The following is a 9,609-nucleotide window of genomic DNA, read 5'->3' as shown; positions in this document are numbered from 1 at the left end:
AGGCTGGAGTGCAGTGGTACAATCATAGCTCACTACAGCCTTGAACTCCTGGGCAAAGTGATCCTGTTGTCACAGCCTCCTGAGTAGCTGGGGAGACACGCGTGCATCACCACACCTGGCTAATTTCTAAAGAAATGTTTTTAGAGACAGGGTCTTATTATGTTGCCCAGGCTGGTATGGAAGTCCTGGTTTCATGTATTTCTCTCATCTCAGCCTCCCAACTGGCTGGGATTACAGGCACAAGCCACCATGCCTGGTCCTAGTGGCTTTAATTGTCCACTAAAATCAGTTTATTTACCAAAGATTTACCCGAGTCATGTGAACTTAAAAAAATGTGAGTTAACTACTCTTTTTCTGATAAATTACTTAAGTGCTTAATTTTTTTCTTTAAGTCAATTAAATAGAGCTCTTTCATATATTTTGGTAGAAAATATTACATACATATAACACATAGACACGAGAACATACAGACAACACAAAAAGATATTTTCCCTTTTCCCTTTAAAATTTTAGTCATGATACATTAAAACAGTAATATACTGTGCCACTTAGAATGTTTATTTTTGCTCTTGGAAGATGTTCAGAAACAAGCAGGGAAAACAAATAAAAGAGCCAAATTATTTACAGTTGCATGTAACCGAACTGACATGAAACCAAATGAAGCGTGCTCACAAAAATTTTAAGTCAGGCTTGCAGAGCAAACAAAATATAAAACCATGTTTGCAGAAAAACCAAAGCAAATTCACTAGAAAATACATGCCTCACAGAACATAAGTTCTGTAGGAACCAGAGTACTCTCCAAAAGAACACTTGGCCTTATACCAGAAGAGGCTTTCCAGAAAAGACAAAAAGTCTTTTGTAGTCCCACCAGGGTTGCCAGGTCCTTAATTTAAGGTGGCCTTATAGCCAAATCCAGATCCTGAATAAAGTCAAAAGAACTTACCAAACGAAGGACATCTGAGAATCTAAGCGAAGATTCACCAGAGCAGAAAAGGAAGGCCATAGAAGCAGAGGGCACAAAAGGGGTCAATGTTGGTACCTCACTAGATTCCAGGGGATGCTGGCCCATTTGAGGTCAGCTGACTTCAGTCTCACTTCTTGACACAACCTTTATGTCAACCTAAATAGCAGACACAGAGAGAAGATGTCTAAAAGAAATTGTATTTGTTCAGGAATGAGTATTGCAATGGGAATATAGTGGGTGTATTCAGGGAGGTAAAGAAAGACAAGGGCTTTTAAAGGAGAAATGAGGAGGGTTACATGAGTTGTTTGAAACAATTACCTTTGTCTACAAGGATCAATAACAAAGGTGGTAGTAGTTCAAGGTTGGATAGCCAGTTGCTGGGCAGCTGTCCTAACCAAAGTATTTTTGTGTGTGTAAGGTTGTGGTGGCCTTTGTGCAAGGTTGTGATTTTTGCAGTCTTTTGTGATAGTTCCTCTTATCAGGTATACGTGCATGAGAACCTTCTTTTCATGACCTTCTCTGGCTCCATTTGTCCTGCTACGGTGACACCAGTCTTTTAGTCCATACATTTGACTTCATGAGGAGTTTGCTATAATCAGTTGAATGAAGAATAAACATGTGGACCTGGTTTATAGGTAATTCTGCATAATGTTCTAGCATCACCTAAAACTGGACAGCTGGCACACTACAGCCTCATGCTGCGGTGGCCCCAAAGGAGAGTGGTAAAAGAAAATATTCCCATTTGTTAGAATTTTGAGTAGTGTACTTCATAGTTTTTTTTTCCCCAGAAGGAATGATGCCAGGGGGATGAATAGTTTTGCTGGATGGTCATGGACTTCAAAGAAGCATGATTGGTAATTGGTTGACAAGGCAAATTGACAATGAGGTATGTGAGTGGACTGCTTTTAATGAGCAGAATATAAAATTACTTGCGACCTATTTAATTGTCAATAATGAGCAACCTCACCAGAAGATGAGCTTAATAATCAGGTGATCAAGATGGTGCATTCTGTGAATGTTCTTCAAGATTTTTCTCTAGCCAACCATGTCCATTCCCAGTGGGTGCATGAACAGTGTAGTCATGGTGGAAGAAATGGAGCTTATTAGTTCAGTACTATGAAATTCCATTCACTAAATCCAATCTGGCTACAACCACATTTATATGGCCAAGCTATCAAAAATATGGACTAACACTGGACCTCAGATAGGCACTGTTCTTCAAAGGGGACTACCAACCTCCTGCTGGAATTTGATTACACTGGACCACTTTCATCATGGAGGAGACAGCACTTTGTTTTCAATGGAAAAGACAATTACTCTAGATATGAATTTGCCTTTCCTGTTCCAATGCTTCTGATAAAAGCAGCACATGTGGACTTTACAAAATGTTTTATTCTCTGCCATGGAATTCCACCCAGCATTTCTTGTGACCAGGGCAGTCATTTTTCAAAAAATGAATTGTGTTCACTGGGCTAGTGTTCATAGAATTCACTAAACTTAACATGATTCCTGTTAACAGTTCCATTTCAGTAGTGGGACATGCCTCAATTCTCGGAAGTCCTGCCATCTCTGATTTGTCTTCCTATGTTTGTTTACCTAATTCCTACTTTTAAATGTCTTTGTCCCTAAAATCCTAGTGATTCTGCTTTCCTGATTGAACCCTGACTGATATTGAACCATTTCTGCTCCTTTTCAGACACTACCCCTCTCTCTCAACTATAATCACTTTCCTAACTTCTATCACCATTGACTACTTCTTTTGTATATCTTTATATATATGAAATCATATTGTATATATCCTTTTGTGTCTCTGTTTTGCTCAACACTATGTTTGTGAGATTGAACTATGCTGCTGTTTTATAGCAATTGTTTACTTATTTTGTTACTGTAGAGCAAATGTAGGCACACTACATCCCATGGGTGAAATCTTATATATATTTCGGGGTGTGCATGTGTGTGTGTTTCTGCTTGCTAGAAGTGGAATTTCTGTGTCATGGAGAATACATAAATTTAACTTTAGCAGATACTGTGAATCATTTTCCAAAGTGATTGTACCAATTTACCCTCTTACAAGGACCGTGGTAGAGTTCCATCTGCTCCATGTGCTTGCCAATGCTTGGTGTTGTCAGACTTAAATTATTTTTAAATTATTTTTTAAATTCATCATTCTAATTTTTTAAAAGAAGTAGAGTATAATGCTGGTTACCAGGGGTTGGAGTGGAGGGATTGGGACATATTGGTCAAAAGATATAACACATCAGTTAGACACGAGTAATTTTTAAAAAATCAGTCATTCTGGTATGGCGATAGAGTTGTCTCATTGAGGGTTTAATTTATACTGCTGTAATGACTAATGAAGTTGAGCAAACAGAGCATGTATCTGAAGCCTTGTACATTTGTATATTCTTCTTCATATAGTGCTTACTCAAGTGATTTGTTGATTTGTCTATTTGGTTGTCAGTCTTATTCTGGTATTTATAGGATTTCTTTATATTCTGCCTATAAGCCTTTTGACATACGTGTGTATTGTGATTATCTTTTCAACTGTGGCCAGCATTTTCACTTTCCTTATGGTACATTCGGTAAACAACCATTCTCATTTTGAGTTTTTTAATTTTACTTTTCAGTTGGTACTTAAAAAAATCGTTGCCAACATTAGAGAAGGTCATAAAGATATTTTAATAGCTATTTAAAAAAATCTTTTAATTTTAAGATCCATATTCCATATCATATTGATATTTGCATATGGGATGTGATAAAGGTCAAGACTAATTATTTTTCCAGGCCGGGCGCTGTGGCTCACGCCTGTAATCCCAGCACTTTGAGAGGCCGAGGCGGGCGGATCACGAGGTCAGGAGATCGAGACCACGGTGAAACCCTGTCTCTACTAAAAATACAAAAAAATTAGCCAGGCACGGTGGCAGGTGCCTGTAGTCCCAGCTACTTGTGAGGCTGAGGCAGGAGAATGGCATGAACCCGGGAGGCGGAGCTTGCAGTGAGCTCAGATCGTGCCACTGCACTCCAGCCTGAGTGACAGAGCGAGACTCCGTCTCAAAAAAATAAAAAATAAAATTATTTTTCCATGTGAAGAATATACAGTATCCTCACTTCTTAAGAGATTTCTCCATTTTAGTTATTATCTTTGTCAAATATCAAATGACTAGATATATGTAAATCTGTTTCTGAACTTTCTATTATCTTCCATTAGTCTATTCATATTTGCATATATAGCATACTGTTTTAATTACTGCAAATACATAAAAAGTATTGATGTCTTATCGCATAAACCCACCTCTTTCTATTTTCTTTTGATGTTTTGGTTATTCTTGACTGTTGCTTTTCTTTACAAATTTTAGACTCAGCTTGTTAGTTTTCACCAAAAAAACTGCTGAGAATTTTATTAAACATATAGATTATTCAAAGGAGCACTGATAGCTTTACAACATTGAATTGTCTAGTATATGAATAGCACCACATATTTTAAATTTTCATCGAAGTATAAATATATGTAGAAAAATGAATATGTCATATGTGTCATGATTGTTTAATTTTCAACACACTCAAAATACCAGCATCTGTATCAAGAAACTGCACATAACCAGCATGTGGTAGCCATGAAAATGTACTTCACAAATATTTTAATGCAAGTAACCAAAGACCCCTATTGTTGTGTTTTAAGGTCAATCCTGTGTTTGTATCAAGGCCAGATTTTCTGAGGGCTGCTGCTCCCAGTCAATATCTGAGAGCAGTAAGGATTCTAAGGTAGACCTGTTCAGGGAGACATGGATCTTCTCTGTTGGGTAGATAAGATTGTGAATACCTGACTTTAATTGCTTTTTCTTTAATATAACTTTTCTTTCTTTCTTTCTTTTTTTTGAGATTTAGTCTCGCTGTGTCACACAGGCTGGAGTGCAGTGGTGCGATCTCAGCTCACTGCAACCTCCACCTCCAGGGTTCAAAGGATTCTCCTGCCTCAGCCTCTCAAATAGCTGGGGTTACAGAAATGCTACCATACCCAGCTAATCTTTGTATTTTTAGTAGAGACGGGGTTTCACCATGTTGGCCAGGTGGGTCTTGAACTCCTGAACTCAGGTGATCCACCTGCCTTGGCCTCCCAAAGTGCTGGGGTTACAGACATGCTACCACACTCAGCTAATCTTTGTATTTTTAGTAGTGACGGGATTTCACCATGTTGGCCAGGTGGGTCTTGAACTCCTGAACTCAGGTGATCCGCCTGCCTTGGCCTCCCAAAGTGCTGGGGTTACAGGTGTAAGCCACTGCATCTGGCCTAGTGTAACTTTTCTTAAGCTGCATGGAAGTCCAGAATGATTTTATCCAATCTTCCTTTGTTGTTGTTGTTGTTGAGACAGGGTCTTACTCTGTCACCCAGGCTGAAGTGCAGTGGCACAATCTTGGCTCACTGCAACCTCTGCCTCCCTGGCTCAAGTGATCCTCCAGCCTCTGCCTCCCAAGTAGCAGGGACTACAGGCACGTGCCACCACACCCAGTTAGTTTTTGTATATTTTTGTAGAGACAGAGTCTCACTTTGTTCCCTTGGCTGCCTTTTGTTCTTTACTCAGTGTTAGATTTACATCGTGGTGCAGCTTCTCTCTTGTTTTCTCTCACAATAATTTCCCCTAATAAAATTCTTACACAACTAGTTCTGCCTTTGCATTTTTTTCTTTCTTTCTTTTCTTCTTATTTTTCTTATTTATTTATTTATTTATTTATTTTGAGACAGAGTTTCACTCTTGTTGCCCAGGCTAGAGGGCAATGGCGAGATCTTGGCTCACCGCAAACTCCGCCTCCTGTGTTCAAGCGATTCTCCTGCCTCTGCCTCCTGAGTATCTGGGATTACACGCATGCGCCACCACGCCCGGCTAATTTTGTATTTTTTGTAGAGGTGGGTTTCTCCATGTTGGTCAGGGTGGTTTTGAACTCCCGACCTCAGGTGATCCTGCCCACCTTGGCCTCCCAAAGTGCTCGGATTACAGGCATGAGCCACTTCGCCTGGTTGCATTTTTATTTCTAAGAGGACCTGCATTAGCACATCGCCCTAAAAACGTTCATGCCCAATTCAAATGCCTACTTTTCTCTCAAGGTAGGCACTATTCTGATTTATAATAGCATAGATTTGCTTTGCTATTTTTTATACTTCATATAAATAGAATAATAAAATACATACAATTTTGTGTTTTCTTTATTTGTCCACATTATGTCCATGACATTTATCCATGCTGTTGGAAGTGAAAATAACTGGTTTACTCTCATTAATATGTATTATTTTAATGTATAAATATCACATAACTTATTAATTCATTTAATCATTGATAGATTTTGTGTAGTTTCTTGTCCTTGGTTATTAAAATCAGTGCTTGTAGGCTGGGCGTGGTGGCTCACACCTGTAATTCCAGAGCTTTGGGAGGCTGAGGTGGGCGGATCACAAGTTCAGGAGTTCTGGATCATCCTGGCCAACATGGTGAAACCCCGTCTCTACTAAAAATACAAAAATTAGCTTGACTTGGTGGCATGTGCCTATAATCCCAGCTACTCAGGAGGCTGAGGCAGGAGAATCGCTTGAACCCGGGAGACAGAAGTTGCAGTGAGCTGAGATCGCAGCACTGCCCTCTAGCCTGGGCGACAGGGCAAGATTTCATCTCAAAAAAAAAATACACAAATAAAAAATGAATAAAATAAAATAAAATTAGTGTTTGTATAAACATAAAAAGACATGTCTTTTGCCGAACATATGAATCTCCTTCTATTGATAATATATATATATATAAGCATGGATATAAGGGTTATATGACAGTTTCAGTAATAGCACTGAAAGTTTTAGTGGTAGCACTAAAACTATTCAGCTTCAGTAATTACTGCAAAACTTTATTGCAAAGTGGTTGTATAAAACTACACTCCTACACGATGCAAATATTTGCATTTTTGTCAGCGTTTCTTTGACTAATTCTTAATTTTAACCTTTCTGGTTGGAATGTAGTGGAGTTCTCATAATATTTTGAGTTTCTTTGGTGACTCAAGAACTTGAGTATCTTTTTATTTGATTATTGAGTATTTATGTCATCTTTTCTGAACTGTCTGTTCAGTTATTTTTACATTTTTCTTATTTGTTTGCCTGACTTTTTTCTTACAGATTTTAGGATTTACGTATTCTTATATGCTCAGGATATGAATCTTTTGTCACATATATGGTTTACAAATTTTCTCAATTTGAGAATTACCTTTTCATTTTCTTATTGGTGCCTTAATTAAGAGAAGTTCTTCATTTGTAAAATAATCTAAGTCACTTAATTTTTTAAAAATTGTGAATTATTTTGGTCTCATATTTTTTTCCACTTCAAGGCAACAAACAGGTTCTTTTGTTTCCCTAAGTGTCATTGCTTTACTTTCCAAAATTAGATCTACAGTTTTTCTGAAAGTTATATTTGTGAATTCCGTGAAGTACAGACGAATATATATTTTTCCATGTGGATATCTAATTGATGAAGAAGCACATATTAAAAAGAACTTTTATAATCTGTACAGCAGCATATCCTTTTCTCAAATGAAAGACAGTATTTACTTTGATCTACACTCTATTCTCTTCCTTTATCTATATATCTTTAAGCAAATGCCACACTGATATTGTAGCTTTATAATATGATTATATATCTCATAAAGTAAGTCTTCCACTTTGTTATTCTTTCACATTATCTTGACTATTCTTAGCTCTCAGATTTTACTCCAAATTTTTATAATATTTGTATCAATTTCCAGAAAAAATTCTAGTATTTTTATTGGGTTTGCATTGATATGATCGATTACTTTGGTGAAGAATATTGAGATGTTTAAAATATTAAATTGTCTATCCATAAATATTATTTATTATAATTATTTTAAATTTTTTTGTATATGCAGGAAAATAAAAGCAGATCCTTACCTAATAATATTTACATAGATTTCAAAAGGATTAAAGGGCCTAAATGGGAAAGGTAAATTTAGAAAGTTAATTTTTTAAATGTAGGAGAATATTCTTGAAACCTAGGACTTTCAAAAGCAAAGCAATTAAGGAAAATGCTTATTAAATTTCTCTCCTCAAAATTAAGGATGCTTATTCAATGTGAGACACAGTATATGAATATTAAAATCAAGTACAGGTGCCAAGACAATTCAATGAAAAAAGAACAGTCTGTTCAACAAATGGTGAATGGTGCTAAGAAAACTAGATGTGCACATGAAAAAGAATGAAGTTGGACCCCCTACTTTACACCATATACAAAAATTAACTTATAGTGGGTAGAAAGCCTAAATGTAAGAGCTAAAACTATAAACAACTAGATGAAATCATAGATATAAATCTTCATGACCTTGAAATAGGCAATGGTTTCTTAGATACGACATCAAAAGCACAAGAAACAACAAAAAATAAATGAATGAATTGGAACTCATCAAAATGAAAAACTTTTATGCATCAATGGATACCATCGAGAAAGTGAAGACACCAACATAATGGGTGAACATATTTGTAAATCATATATCTGATAAGAGATTGTAGCTAGAATACATAAAGAACTCTTATAATTCAACACTTTAGAAAGACAAATATCCCAATTAAAAAATGGGCCAAAGTATCTGAATAGACGTCTTTCAAAAGAAGACATATAAATGCCCAATAGGCACATGAAAAGATGGTCAATGTCATAAGTCATTAGGGAAATGGAAATCAAAACCACAATGAGATATTGCTTAGCCATCAGATTGGCTACAGTAAAAAAGACAGATAATAAAAGGGTTGCCAAGAGAGTGGAGAAATTGGAACCCTCATACGTTGTTGGTGGGAATGTAAAATGGTGCAATTTATTTGGCAAAGAGTCTGGCAGTTTCCCAAGGGTTTTTTTTGTTGTTGTTGTTATTTTTACAATACTTTATTTTTCCTGAAGACATAAATGTGCATGTTTAGATATTTACTTCTTTGCCTCAAGCAATACTGTCACCAACCTCCTGGTAGCAGCATTTTTTTAAAATTTTATTATTATTATACTTTAAGTTTTAGGGTACATGTGCACAACGTGCAGGTTTGTTACATATGTATCCATGTGCCATGTTGGTGTGCTGCACCCATTAACTCGTCATTTAGCATTAGATATATCTCCTAATGCTATCCCTCCCCCCTCCCCCCACCCCACAACAGTCCCCGGAGTGTGATGTTCCCCTTCCTGTGTCCATGTGTTCTCATTGTTCAATTCCCACCTATGAGTGAGAACATGTGGTGTTTGGTTTTTTATCCTTGTGATAGTTTACTGAGAATGATGATTTCCAGTTTCATCCATGTCCCTACAAAGGACATGAACTCATCATTTTTTATGGCTGCATAGTATTCCATGGTGTATATGTGCCACATTTTCTTAATCCAGTCTATTGTTGTTGGACATTTGGGTTGGTTCCAAGTCTTCGCTATTGTGAATAGTGCCGCAATAAACATACGTGTGCATGTGTCTTTATAGCAGCATGATTTATAGTCCTTTGGGTATATACCCAGTAATGGGATGGCTGGGTCAAATGGTATTTCTAGTTCTAGATCCCTGAGGAATCACCACACTGACTTCCACAATGGTTGAACTAGTTTACAGTCCCACCAACAGTGTAAAAGT

The sequence above is a fragment of the Hylobates moloch genome, unplaced genomic scaffold (genome assembly GCF_009828535.3).
Source record: "Hylobates moloch isolate HMO894 unplaced genomic scaffold, HMol_V3 SCAFFOLD_13, whole genome shotgun sequence".
In the NCBI taxonomy this organism is placed as follows: domain Eukaryota; kingdom Metazoa; phylum Chordata; class Mammalia; order Primates; family Hylobatidae; genus Hylobates; species Hylobates moloch.
This window is presented reverse-complemented; position numbering follows the sequence as displayed.